The sequence below is a fragment of the Neodiprion lecontei genome, chromosome 2 (genome assembly GCF_021901455.1).
Source record: "Neodiprion lecontei isolate iyNeoLeco1 chromosome 2, iyNeoLeco1.1, whole genome shotgun sequence".
NCBI lineage: Eukaryota > Metazoa > Arthropoda > Insecta > Hymenoptera > Diprionidae > Neodiprion > Neodiprion lecontei.
The window spans coordinates 33,813,292-33,828,293 of NC_060261.1; the positions used below are offsets into that span (position 1 = coordinate 33,813,292).

General features: G+C 41.3%; 1 long non-coding RNA gene across 1 annotated transcript; it reads right to left on the reverse strand.

The window, feature by feature from the left end:
- Nucleotides 1–2,774: 2,774 nt before the first annotated feature.
- On the reverse strand, nucleotides 2,775–12,610 carry LOC124293135. Its single transcript, XR_006903062.1, has 3 exons — nucleotides 12,515–12,610; nucleotides 5,507–5,509; nucleotides 2,775–2,789 (listed from the first exon to the last, which is right to left on the reverse strand). It is a non-coding gene; the product is annotated as an uncharacterized LOC124293135 (long non-coding RNA).
- Nucleotides 12,611–15,002: the final 2,392 nt, after the last annotated feature.

Consider the following 15,002-nt stretch of genomic DNA (forward strand, 5'->3'; position numbering starts at 1 on the left):
AGGTACAGATTTTATTGATCTTTATTACTATTGCAATAAAATATGTACCGAAAATATAACCGAAACAAGTGTAGTTTTAATGGGACAATCCACCCTTTTACAGGCAGAGGTTAGAGTTGATATAAAAATCTGAAAAATTAAAAAATTGTTTTTGAATAATTTGGAGTCAATATGAGGGGCGAATCACAAAAAAATTTGTTTCAGCTCTAAATAAAGATTAGTACGAGCAGCGGTGAGTGTCAGGGTGCTGGATTAGTCTAACGTACGTGCATCTTAACCGTAAAATGTTATTTTCGACATAAAAATGATCTAACATCGTTGGTCGTTATTTATTTATTATTTCTCCTTTGCACACGTCACTACAGGAGTCTGACGCGCAATAAGGAACGTCGGGATTTTACGCGGATGGTATGACAATGGCTGTTGATTCGGAGAGTAATTTTGTTCTTGAGGTCCTTCGCCTGATGAGATCTCGATCTTTGTCCGCGGATCGCGGCGGGCAAGGAGATTGGAAGAGTCCAATTTAAACAGTTAATTACCACGGCCATCCCCCGCGATATACAGCGGCAGCCGGTCTTCTCGAATCAACAATGCTGCGGCATCGGCAGCAGCAGCAGCAGCAACAGCAGCAAACCGCGAAGGTTATTTTTTCAATTTCAAATCCTATCTTTTAATTTCCTACGTGTCATTTTTGTGTCTGCGATTTTTACCGAACGATCGCATCAACTTCTCTGTATTCGAGAACAACTCGCGCTATACGTCAAGAGATGTATGGGCTGGTTGCCTGGCTGGGGTAGCTGCTCGTCGATATACCTATACACGTATGCATGTATGTATACATACACGCAGACGTATACAGCGATAGGTAGATAAATAGGCGCAGAGAAAGGACCCCGCTATCGATACGTTTTTCCATTTCAACTTGCGAGGGAAATTACCTCCCTGCGCTCATTTTCAGATCATATCAACAACAACGAACGTTGTATCGGAAAATCGTAATGGTTTCTATAATTCTGTTCAAACATAAAATATATTTAAAATGTAAAAATTCACAAAAGATCTCAACAGAGATTGACGCTATCTTTGATGCATTTCCTGCATAATACCGAGACACCAAATCGCACGCGGAGCTGAAATAAGCAAGAGTCGAAAGTCCGATTGAATCGAATCTAATATGTGAAAAAGTTTTCTTCCGTACGCGTTGATAGCAAGAAAGAAGAAGTAAACAAATAAACGTATAAAAATTTAGAGGCAAGCGAGGTGGATGAAAAAGAGGAAGTGAAATACATCTCATTGTAAACCGAAAACGGCAAGGAAACCAGAAACCATTTTCTAATTACCGGTTTATCGGACGTGGGGTATTTCCCGATGGTCTTTAGACCGCTCGCGGTAGTGCGGCGGACAGTCGTCGTCCCTCTCCCTTTCTCTCTCTCCCTCTCTCTCCCTCTCTCTCCCTCTGCCACCCTACCGTGTCCGCGGGGAGATTCTAGGCACGTGGCGGGGGTAGGCGGGTATTCGGAGCTGCATAGACGGACTTTGGCGAGTACTCGTCCTCTCGGCTGCAAACTCGACGTAGAAACACAATTAAACTCAATCCCATAGAAGTTGTTTTTCTTTTCATTCGCAACGGTCCCTCACATGACAATTCCAATTTATCCCCCTCCGCCCCCGGCCTCGTATCCTCGCCTCTTCTCGAGGTCCTGGTAAAACCGAACAGAGGCTGACTTTTCGACGTTTCAATCAGACATGGCGGCGAACGACGAAAACCTCCCCCTCGTGCAGCCTCCCTCTCCTGTCTCTCTAGGTTTCAGCCAATTCGTTGGGTCTCGAATTCAATGCATGTTTTAATGAAACACTGCCGGCTGGCCCACTGCCCATTGTCCGCTTCATTGTTGCCCAGATGACTGGTCGATCAGTTGCCTCGCGCTTTTGTGAGTCCTCTCCCCCCCCCCCCTCCCCTCCCACTGCCCCTCTTGCCCTCCGCCCTCTTTCCTCGCCGCCCTTCGAGCTGCGAGGCTTCCAAATTCCTGCGGGCAGTATATTTTGGAAAAGGTCCAGAAAAAAGACGAAATAGACGTAGTGAAAAAAAATTACTTGAAAAGCAAGAAAAGAGAAAAAAGAAGAAGAAAAACGGAGAAAAATAGCCGCGAGAAAAGGGGGAGTACGTGCATGTTGTATACAAGTAGGAGGTACCCGCAGTACTTGCTCGTATCGGACTCGATATTCAAACTTGGTACCCTATATATACCGATCAGCGTTGCTATGGGAAATGTATGGACCGGTGGCCGCGATGTGGTTCTGTGAATAAAATTTATTTATACATTACGCGCAATACCTTCAAAGTTATTGACTGGGCAGAACAATTATTTCGTTACCAAATATTGGTAATGATAGAATTTCCCTTCCACAATTGAACCCATTACATGATAGGCAATCAAACGGGCTCTTCGGTTTATTTTTTCCAACGCACGCCACAGGCAGGCGCTGCCACCTCGTAGCTCAACATCGCCGTAATGGGTTATGCAATAATTTCAATAACAGCTGATCTAAATTTATCTCTCATACTTATCAAGAAGGTTGGCTTGTGCTGATATAGATACCTGGCAGAATAGAAAAAAAATATACCGAGCGCTAAAATTCAATGATTCAATCGTGATTGGAGGGAGATGAAATAACGATTATGACTGTCATTCTCGAGAAAAGGAAGGCAATTCTGTCGAATTTCTATTTGGTTTTTGCAGTTTTTCATTGCGCAGTCCAGTTTACTTAGGATTCGTTCGTTTTCCGAGCTGCCGGACGATATATTTCGCACACGTACGATACGATGGTAGCTGCACGAGAGATAGACGGACAACATTCGTCGTCGTGTAGGGATGGTATAGCCTGATGGAACTGAATGGAATTTATTGAACAGAATTTTTTTATTATGCAAGGCAGACACGCGTACAATGAATACAAATTCCTTTAGAAAAGAACACCGAGCTGCTGCAGTGAAACAACCAGACGGTCGGGTGCCGATAATACGAAACAATGGATCACTTTCAGAGTCTCTCCGTCTAGCTCTGTTATACACCAACTGAAAAACACTCCGCCTCAAACTCCGCGCTATTCCACTCCGCAAAATAGCAACTATCGACGATATTTCTTCGTTAGAATTATTTATATTCCCGTTATTCATATTTTCGATTACAAGAAATACATTTTTTTGACTTCGCGAATACCCAAAAATATTCAAACAATGTCGGACGATGATGAACAAATAGATGGAAAGAGAGAGGAATGCGGTATTTTCATGGGTCAGATTATCATGCTTCGTACAGGCTATGCCTACAATAGTTTCGCCCTTCCATTGTCCGTAGATTTTGACGAGCCGACTGGTCCGGTTTTATTAAGACGTTGAAAATGAGAAATTAATTAGATAAATTTTGTAGAGTGTGCAACGGTTTGATGGGATCGCGTTGGCCTGTTAGCGATTGTACGTGTAGGCATACACGTCTGTAGATACCAAAACGTCACGACATGATGCGCGTGTCGAAATATCTCAATAGAAAGTATTTCGGCAGGGCTACGCTGCGTTAACGTGGCTAAAGTTCCGTTTAAAATGCATCAATAATAATGTAGGCATACACCCACAAAATAGAGGGTCAAAAGAAAAAAATAGGAAAAAAAAATGGGTGCGTGTACTTATGTACGCGCGTGAGAAGTTATACTTCTTTGGCATCATTAAAAAATACACAACATGTCAAAATCTTCTGTCACACAATGATAAAGAAAAGAAGTATGTAATAAAAAACAATAAAACAAATAACGGATGTCTTACATTATATTTAAATAATCTATTAAATTTTTGTCACGAACTTTTTATTAAATGTTCTATTAAATTTATTTCTTTATTTTGTAAATATTAAAAAACCAATAATAAATATTCAACATTGATAATTTAATAATATTTAGTATTAATTATATCAAATAATGATATTTTAATTTATATCAATAAATAATACATACGGATAAGTAACCTCAATTATATTGGAGCACTTGAAAAAGTATTTTAGCACAATTTTTTCACTAATATTCACAAATTTTTCGAGACTTAATGAATTCGGTTGAGTGGGCAACTTCATCCTGTTAATTTTGTGTTACAATTTTGTGTTACAGTGATGCGCGCGCATCTTGAAATTTCACTCTCATCAGTTTTTCATAACGCGCCTAAAGAAGTATAACTTCAAAAACTGCGACGTTCCCGCATTTTTTTCACTTTTCGTGTTGCACGTACACTTGCGGACAGTGAATATGAGACGGCATTGTAACACAGAGAAACCTACAACGCCACAGTCGGCCGAGCGCGAAACAAACCCAATCTCAATAAACATAACATAACCCATGACCGTCGAATCTAACCTTAGAATACTTTTTAACGTGTCAATACAAAAATGTTCGCGTAAGCCTTGATAAAAATGAAAACTTGTAGCCGTAAACTATTTCACCGTTCAGAAACGATTTAACGGGAATCATTTTTCAATCATAAAATTGTAGTAAACTTATAAAATATTTAGAAATTGGTCATTTTACAGTCGTTAGGTATAGAGTACACAGTTTAACAGTGTTTAAGGAAGATTACAAGGTGAGTTCTTTCGAAGAAATATTAATTTGTACTGGGGTCAAATGCGAGGGTTCTTCCCAAAGGCATGTTTGACTTCGCCTTAAGGGCAAGAATTCATTTAAATAAAACAATCAAAATTCTAATTAAATGAGCGATGGGGTTTTCTTAACGGACGGCCTAACCATTCGCAATCAATCAGTAATATTTTGACTGATCAAATATTCATACAATACGTGACGACATTAAGCGTTGACACCTGCCCCATTGTCGCACAAGAACATACGATTTTACCTGAAACCCGAGATTTATTCCGGAGTTCCTTGATTACAGCGTAAGGTAACAATAAATACATTCATCGGGCACCCTTGCAAAGGGTCGGGGCGAAGCTTTGGCACTAAACGAATTCCTAAAATCACGGTATGGAAGAGAAGGTGAAAGCGATAAATATTTACGAGACAGGGAAAGTGGACTCCGATAGATGCTAAGAAAATGAGTCGAAACAGAGTTGCAGAACCGGTAAGGAAACTGTTTGTGGAAAATCTAAGCAGACAAAGGTACGAAAGATATTCATCGAGTTGAGACTCGGAAGTGTCTTATGCCGACCTCGGCCTGTCGCACCATACCGAGTACGGTGTGGATTAACGGTCAACGCAGAGAATTCTGAAGGCCTGGCAAAGTGTCGCCGGACAATGATTCAAAGCGTACAATAGTCAGTGAGCTTTGCCAATGCGGTATAAAGGATATTTATCCTCGGCAAAGAATGAAAATTTAAACTGTGAAGGCATGTTTTTGGCATTGTCATCGAATAATACCATCCTGTAGTGGCGATTTTGACCAGGTGCGTTTATCTGAGAAGCATACTCTCTGTTGCAGGCTTCGAAGAAGCTGAAGTAGAAATAATACCCACTCCACGGGTTTATGTGGTACTTTGTACATTCTTTTCCAAATGGTGCCACTTGTTTGTACGAATCAATGTAAGTGTTGAATTTTCAAACAGACGTTTTTGATATCGCAAAGAAAGTCGGCTGGCAAAAAATTTTTACAAATCAAATCGCTGATGATTGCCCGGATGATTGTATTCGAAATTCCACAAGATATGAAAAATTTATGCATATCTTGAATACTAACATATTTTGTGATTCGTCTGCGGTTCTTTTTTCTACGAATTATATGCTTTGAAAAAATACTACTTCCGGTAGCTATTATTTACCTTGCACTGACAGTAAGTTTTGAAATAGAAGAATTACCTCGAGTTTTCTTTTTCCCCCACTTAGGTATTCTAGGAATATACCATCTGTGAACAGAAGAAATTTTGCTTTTCAAAAGCGAAAGAGACGGCAAATCTACCACAGTATAACCTGGCCGAAAATTTCTGACCAATATGTTCGAGGAAGACGAGTGACCACTGTCAAAAAAAAAAAATAAAACAAAATGATGAAAAATTATTTATTCAACGCATGCCCGATTCTAGCGCTTTCTCATGTCTGCAAAGTAAACCCCTAAGTGGCTGTTTATCGACCGGCGCTTAATAATATTAAAAAATCAAAATAGATTTCGTCGTTTTCCACCGAGGTCCTATAATAGCGCTATTATAGGGGCAGTAGGAACAGCTTTAAATTTACGAGCGTCCAATAATGGAGACTGATCGGTTATCTGCGCTCTACAATTACCGTACAAGCAAGCTCAATTTCCTGTGATTTTTACCAAGCATGTTTGTAGAACGGTTAGGATAATAAATGCTACGATTCACAATAACTTATAACCTGGATCATATTGAGTGGTTAAACGATTAAACTAATCAGTGGTAATATTAAGGTGCACTATTTGATTTGAATAATATTATATTTAATAGTAATTGAAGTAACCTGTTAATTATTAAACTTACTCTATCAATTCCTAAAGAAATCTACACGTTTGCGCCGTGACGCTGAACAGCCACGGACTTTACTTTGCAGATTATAAGAAATCGCTAAAATCGGGCATTTATTGAATAAAATATAGTTCACAGTAGCGCACTTAGGTAGTCATTATCCGGCCAGAACAATTGTTTTAGCAACAAAAACATTGCCCTAGCCACATAATGACTACCTTGGTACGCTACTGTGAAATGTACTATTACTTCGTTCGCCTAAATTTTCTCATTTCAGGATTTTTGTTAAAATACGATAAAATACAAGAAGAAATGGGTGGGGGTAAGAATGAATAGAGATAAAAAAATGCAAGGATCAAAAAAAATAAAAATTTCAAGAACTCTGTTCTTATGGATTGTTTAAGATTTAGATAATCGTCAGAATAATTAAGAACGAAGTAGAATCCTGAAGATTCTACGTTCTAGTGTCTATTTCATCTACTACATTTAGGCTTTTCAATATTTCGACTTTCTAAACTTCAATATATCCATAAAAAAGAAATTCGAGTCTGAAAATTCGCAATAAACGCTACCCTTCTGCTTTCTGATTCTACAACACAATACAAATACAATTTGCAAAATTTGAAATTCAGTCTAATTTTTAAAATTTTTGGTAGTTCATTTTTTCACCTAGATATCCCAACACAGATCCCATAATGAAATCGAACGAAGGGTTTGGCGAATCATGCCGGAGAAGTTCCTACGTCCATAAAACTGGGATACACCAAATCCGAGCGTTGCAGGTTATCCTTCGGGGAGACGCGCATGACCGGGACAATAGGTCGTACGGACTGTAAACCGAGGTAGACAATGGTCAGAAGTGACCAGGAGTTTCAACTAGCCATGGCATCCGAGTATTACGATGCACAATGCATAACGTGAAATTACGTCAACGATTCTCATGCTAATTCTCAACGAAATGTGTGCGCGCGCGTGTGTGTGTGTATGCATATTGTATATGTATATAATAATAATATAAATTGTATATATATATATATATATATATATATATATATATAATATAATATATATTGTGTATATGTGTTTTTACGTATATACACACACGCACACACATCCGCCTGCATCGCGCAGCTGCAGGCGAGTCTCGCCCTAAATATTCGACTCGAACGTCGACGAGTGCAGAGGGTGGAAATATAATTAGTATAAATACCGCGAAACAAGATTTAGCCAGCAGGTTCGCTGTATTACGCGTTTATGCACCAGAGGTCGGGGTAAAGTGATCAGCTGGAGAGTAAAAGAATAAACCGAGTAAGTAAAATAAAACGGGGGCGTGGATGCTGAGAGACGCGCTACCCACGCTGCACGTGTCGACACCCTTGCACTAATTAAATAAATGCCTGTAAGCTCGGGGAGAATCGGAACAACGCCGAGGGTGGATGCCTGCATGTAACCTGGATGCGGTGGCACGACGCACGGCGGCTACCGCGGTGCATAAGAATGCGAGAAACCTGGATGCGGGGACAGCGAGGAAGGCGTGAGAGTAGATTCATCCGTTAGTGGCTGCACCGCGGTGCAGTCCGCAGGTGGCGGCGGCGGCCGATTTAATTAAACGCTTTCCGCGAAAGCACGGCGGCTGCTGCTTTTTACCGAGGCGAGAAAACGTGCGAGGCGGGCTTGCAGGATGTGCAACGCGTTAGAGGAGGAGTATAAAAGGTTCGCTGGTGGGAAATACGAGGTGTCGGTCTAGAAATGTTTGAATGTTGCGACGCTACCTCGGTGAGATCACACAGAATCTCTTCTCCCGCGTAATCCGGGATCCGCCGAGGAGTCGGCAGCCTCGCCCTGAACGGAACAAAAATGGCGCCGTTTCAAACACCGAGGATGTGCGGGAAGTCATCTGTCCGGAATTAACATTTTTATCAAGATTAGAATTTCGTTCAGACTAGGGAGGAGGAGACGATCTCGAGTATAGAAAAAGCCTCCTAGAAATTTCCAGGGTGAATGATCAGGCCAAGATTCACGGCTATGCCAAAGATCACGGAACGTTCGGAACGGAAGTCATATTTCACGGTACAATCGATTCTTCTGTAGGTTGTAACAAAGGTTGCGCGACTCGGATACTAATCCGCTCTACATTTACTGATCCACGTTTTGCGCATCTATGTGAAAAAAAAATAAAAAAAATAAATATATCCAACTGATTGTGAGAACTCGGCGGGACTAGCTGAGAATTTGACGGCTACGATCGATCCTTCCGGTTTCCTCAGCTGCTCTCCTTTTTCTGTCAAAAATAAATTCACTTTTCAGATTAAACGGTACGTTGTATGAAAATTGTGCGCATACAGGTTGCACGAAGGATGATAACAATTGTACGATAGAGCCTGTTTTCGCGAAGGAATAAGTCATAGAAACGATGAAAGCGAGCAAGCGGAAGCTACGTATCGTTGCGATCTTTCACGGTCCGAGATATATGTGCAAGATGAAAGATAAAGAGATGAAAATGTGCATAACACAGGAGAAATCGGTGTAGTTACTTCATTTAGACGTTGTAATTGCGTTAAATTGAAAATGGTAATTTAATCGCGGCAAGCATTTGACACCCGACCACAAAGCGGTTGGAAAACGCAGACTTCAAAGCCCCACACGCCAATTACAGACGGCACCCCCGGTTTACACTCTTCCTTCACTCACTGGAACGGCTGGTTGTATACGTGCCACGTACATGGATACAGATACACGCATGTCAAGGCACGAATTTGCGCGGAAGTGAGGCTGCTGCCTCGCAGCAACCAAATCAACGCGCCCCGCTCACATTTTCTCTGTACATCAGGGTATTACACCGGAGTGGGGGGTGGTTTGAAAGGGTGGGAGGAAGGGAGGGACCAATGCGGTTAAAGCAAACGTTTACACTACCCGCGCGCGGGTTTAATGTTTATTAGTATTCGTTTCAGTCTGCGAAAGTTAACTGGTGTGGTAATTCGTCATTTTGCGATTTCGTTCTCCCCATCCCCTCCATCGGAACAAAGGGGTAACACTGCGGAAGTGGAGAAAATGCGTTGATATAATAAACATGCGACGACACGACACCGCCGCGTAGTCGCGGCTGCATGCCAACTCGCGTTTGCTAATTGGCATTGAAAAAAGGTGCTGACGATTCTCGAGTGCCCACCTTGTATAACTCTACCTATACTTCGCATGCCGCACGCCTAGGCTCAGGGCATCGAGCGCAGGTGTGTAAGTGCCTGCCCCTCTCCCTCTCTCTCCCTCTATCTCTCTCTCTCTCTCTCTCTCTCTCTCGCGTCTAATGCACCCTCAGTTCCACCCTGGTACAGATTCAGGCGCAATCCCACACATACACGTCGCTTCAGCGCCTCTGTGCAGGGGATAAGGAAACTCACGCCAAAGCGGCGAGTAGTCAAAGACTTTGAAAAAAGTTCGCAGGGAACCGGGTATACAAAAACGAGTAAATTAATTAAGCACCCGCAAACAGCTCTTATAGCTGTACGCATATTGCAGCGAGTACAAGGCACGGTTGCTGCAGTAGAAATCTACTAGACGTTCGAAACTTGCGTTGAGTTGTTTCTCAAATTTCTCTCTGATGTATGCAGTAAGGGGGTGAGAAATTTTTCTCCACGATGCGTTTGAACATTAGACGCAAACGATTTTCCACACAACGGCTTAATTGCAAAGTTTAATCGATCGCGAGATAACCGCTGTTACTTAACTGCGAATCTAACTGTAAAACGCAGCCTCTCACGGATTGTGATTTTTCACGCGAATTGCTTGGGTATGTTTGCGCGGCAATTTGTTAGAATGATACTGCAGCATCGTCGAAACACGAAAAAAGAAGAAACAAACGACTTTTAGCCGTTTAAGGGGTAACGCCACTGTAACGGTAAAAAAAAAAAAGATTTTTTCACGAATTTTTTGCTTCCAAAATTGAAGGTAATTGAAAAAAAACTTTTAAGGGTGTTATCGGGCATACATTAAACTTTATTATCAAATTTTTTTACAGCAAAAAAAAAAACAAAATGGCGGTTCCACAGCTATCTTCCCGGGGCATGTTTTGCTTGCAGGGCTCCGCGGCACGCAGCACCACTGGTGCACTTTTGAATCCAGAACAAAAAAAAACAAAAAACCATCAATCTAGAGGGTTATAGCTAGAGAATGTCGATCAGATTTTAAAAATTATCAATTTTTCTGGATTTGGCGTGCGTTTGAAAAAAAAAATTGATTTTTGACGAAAAAACGGCTAGTTCTTTGTTAATAAAAAATCAATAAATAAAGTTATTGAAAATCCCGATGGACATTCTCAAGATAATGTTAATGTTCACATCTAGTCAAAATTTCAAGTAAAAAAAATGAAAATTGTTCGAGTGATGCTGCGTGCCATTTTGAAAAACCGTGTTTCGAGAAAAACGCGTTTAAAGTTTTGCGAATAGTTTTTTATTGGAAAAAATCAAAAGAAGACCGTAAAAGAAAATTTTACCGTTAGTCTGCAATCCCAGCACCATACATTTGTCCTTCGATGGCCAAATTTTCGTCTCCTTCGTCTTTCCTGGTGAATTTTTGGAGCGCGCGCGCACTTTTTGCCGCGTCGCTCAGAGATGTCTCCGCGTGCGTAATGCGTTTGGCGTCGTCTTCGATGCAGAAATTGTACAATTGTGCATCAATTTCCACCTGCAACATGTTGAATATTTGCAAGACATTGGTAAGGCCGCCATTAAATGTGCAAACAGCGATATCCGACGCGATATTTAGGACGGTTTTTCCGCTTGAAGATGATTTGGGGGCCAAACTCCAAACGATAGCGTTGAAGCTTTCGTTATTATTTTGGGTATAGGCCCCCAAGCAACGCTCCAGCAAGTCGTCCCGGCTCAATTCCATGTAGATGGGTTTGATGGCTTCATAAACCTCCTCACTCATTGGCTGATTGTGATAATACGCATCCAAGGCATTTTCCGCTTTCGCTTTCTTCCAACTGCACCAATCCTCTGAACATTTTTCGTGCTGAGGCTTTTCATCCGTTGACATTTTGTGAAAAAGAGTTGCCCAGATCTCATTTTCCATATTTTCGATGGAATCGGGATTTCGACGGATTGCCAAGCCGTAATAAATGGTTAGTTCGTCAATCAATTTGCCAGTTAGTTTGCCTCTTCCCCCGAGACCTTTTGTTCCTTTTTTCAGGTTTCGCAATCGAGTGCCCATTCGTTTTTGCACGTGATCAATGCACTCTTTTTTATGTACATCAAAATTTTCGTAAGGTTTAGAATCCACGATGCCTTTGAATGTTTTGGAGTCGCCATCTCCGATGTAATTAGAGTATTTTACTCCGTATAAATCTTGTGAGCGTTTGAACATTTCGACGACAGCATCGACTTCCATTTTTCCCGATGATCCTTTGTGATTGGCTTGGCATTCATCGGCGTGACTTATTTACCATTCTTGAAATTCCGTTGTTCCGTTTTTGGACTTCCAGTGCTCGCATGATTTGCAATACTTTGATTTCACTTCGACGTCGATTATTTTTCCAGTAAACCAGCCGATCAATGACGTGACTCCAAAAAGCGATGAAAATCCGCGTTTTCGCCATGAACCATCGCCGGAAACCGTTACTCCGTCAGTTTTTCCATTTTTCAGGCTTTCCTCCTTCTCTTCTTGCGCTGCTTTCTTCATGCTTGCACCTCTCACTGCTTTCGTTGCGATTGCTATCGTGTTGACCAATTTATCATAAAATGAATGAAAAATTGGCTGCGGCAAATCCATGAAGGCGTAAAATTTTTTGATTCCATTTAATCCTATTCCAATCAGTCGCATTGCAAGCACGATTCTACGATTTATTTCATATGCATTGCGAATGAATTTGGAACTCGGAATATCCACATCGGGACATTTTGGGCAAGCGATCACAATTTTGAAGCCTAAACCACGAGGACTTCTTTCACGAAACGCAATGTCAGACCCGCACGTTTTGCACTTCACGTGCTGGGCAATAACGGAAAAAACGGCGCAGAAATTGATGATTCTATAGCCGAATTGACTCTTAAGGTAGTACCGTTATAGCAGCAGTCCTCAACTTCCAGAGAAATATCCCCTGTATAAAACATTATAACTAAAGTAAAAAGTAGTTGAGATACAGTACACCTTTGCGCCTCTTCTCACATGCGCAGAAGTATAAAAATTTTCCCATTGCGTCTTTTGTCTGACTTGGCAACGTTGCATTCTAACTCAGTATCTCTTGCCCCTCAAGCATGTGTTGTAGAGAAATGTATTGTTATGAAATCAATTTGAGGTTAGTTATAATTGGAGACTGAACCGTACCGTAACCTATATCCGCAAAGTTCTGACATTTATTTCAATTCGTTGGGCCTTTGTGGCATTTTAAACTTCCCGCGTAGGGCAACGTTGCCAAGTCACTATTTCTCACGGGTCAGGTTATGAGAGAAAGTTTGAAAATCATTAAAAGCAACAAACTTTAGGAATTATTTACAAAAAAATGAATACGGCTTGTTTATGTTTTTTTTGAAAAAAATTACTTGTTATATCCTCAATTAATAATTCTCAGTTTTCGAAAAAAATTCTAAAAAAAGTATGGCTGTTCTTAAATAAAATGCTCATTCTAACTACGGTCGGGATAGGGAATACATGTAAATTGTACGACTTTTGATCGCTAATATTGCAAAATTTAGTACCGCAAGGACTATTAAAAAAAATTCCTACGTATAAAGGACACTTCAAATTATGTGTATTCAAAAATTGAAAGATATTGTAAGAAAAGTGATTTATCACGGTACTACCTTAACATCGAATTCCTCGTTGCAGTCCTTCAGTTTTTTCGCCGAGGCGCTGACGCCCTGCTCATCGCTCTCACATTCATATTGCTTCATGGGTCGACGTTTCATCCCGCGTGACCGACGTCGCGTTGGATACGAGGTTTTCGTACCTTTTTTTCCAAGATACACTCGATCACTCATTTCAACTAACGCGTTCGTAAATTTTACAGTGAAATCGTAAAAAAAACCACGGAAAACACGCAAAAATCGTCGCTTATGAAGAATCAATAGCTCTTTACTGTGCGCTTGCTGTCGCTAAACTAACGAAATTTTGTTTCATAATGGTCAAAAGGCTCGAAAGGACACAAGGAACAATAATACAGGCGGTTGGGAACAATAGCGGGGGGCCAATTGTGCCGTCCCTATGCGCGTTATAATTACCGCAGGTAGTCGTGTCGGAGTAAGTTTTGACGCGCTGGGCGGCGACCTCTATTTCCTGCCAATAAAAGAAAATCGATTTTTCAAAAAATTTACAGTGGCCATACCCCTTAAGTAAAGCATTGGTCCGTGAAAAAAAGAATCCTCCTATCGCGGTACGCACTGACACGTTGTAAACAGAAGAAGTTGGCAGCGTTACGATTAAAATGAGGTAATACGCCCGCCTCGGCTTAAGTGAAATATTAATTAGCCGAGTGCCCGAGATTGTCAGATACTCCTTCGCAATAGAATAAAACCTTCAACGTCCGCGCCTCCCATGCCACGCCGAAGAGCGTTTATCGGGCGTATTTTTCATCCGACATAATAGAGATGACCACTACAGCTGTTAATGAGCGACTGCCGGACCGAGATCTAATCTCGAGATTCGCAGAATACGCAGAAAGCCTTCTCGAAAAAACTGCAGAGCCATCGTCCTTTCTATTCCTAACTATATCGTGCCCGAGGCAAAATTTACCGGATAAATAAATCGATCGTTCATTGAACATAATCGAAATCCCCGGTAAAAATATGAAATAGCTAACAGATAAAATTTTGCTCAGCTCGCATGGGTATAAACTGTCCAAGTTCGGGTACCTGCCGTTCGCAAGACAAAGTCCGAAGCCAACTCTGAAAAATAAAACAGATGACTTGGACACCGTAAATGTCACATAACTTTTACAGCCAAAATTACGGGATTGGGTGTCATAAAACGATCCGTTTTGGGGCGTGCGTGTGTGCACGTGGATATAGGTGCAGGCCTACCGTGAAATTTTACTGTGCCTGTGGATAAACCTGAGAAATTCGGTCTAATACATACATTGGTTACTCGTTACACCCCGAATTCTTCGGCCCAATGTTTCCAAAACATGGTGTAACTCGAAAACAAGAAAGCATTGTTGTACGGTTCAGAATTGGTTTGTAAAACTATCGAATAGACCTCACGGTCGAAGTTAGTCTCAACGGTCCCCGGGAGCAATAAATGACTTGACAGATATTGACGCGTTGTAAAATTTAACAGTAAGCAATGAATCGGCTCGGCATCAGAAGCGCTACCCTACGAAGACGCGGTTCGAACTTTGTTTTCGGTTAAAATTTCTCCTACACCTAAAAGTCCGCGACGAAGAAAGCAGCGAAGCAGTGATTCGCTCATGTTTTTAAAATTTCGAATTCGGCAAATCGGAAAGTATCAAAAGTTGGGGAGGAACAGGGTCCGATATGTGCCTAGGCGAGTAAGTAGATGGTGAAATAAATCTCCGAGGACAGTTCGCATGAACCCCGA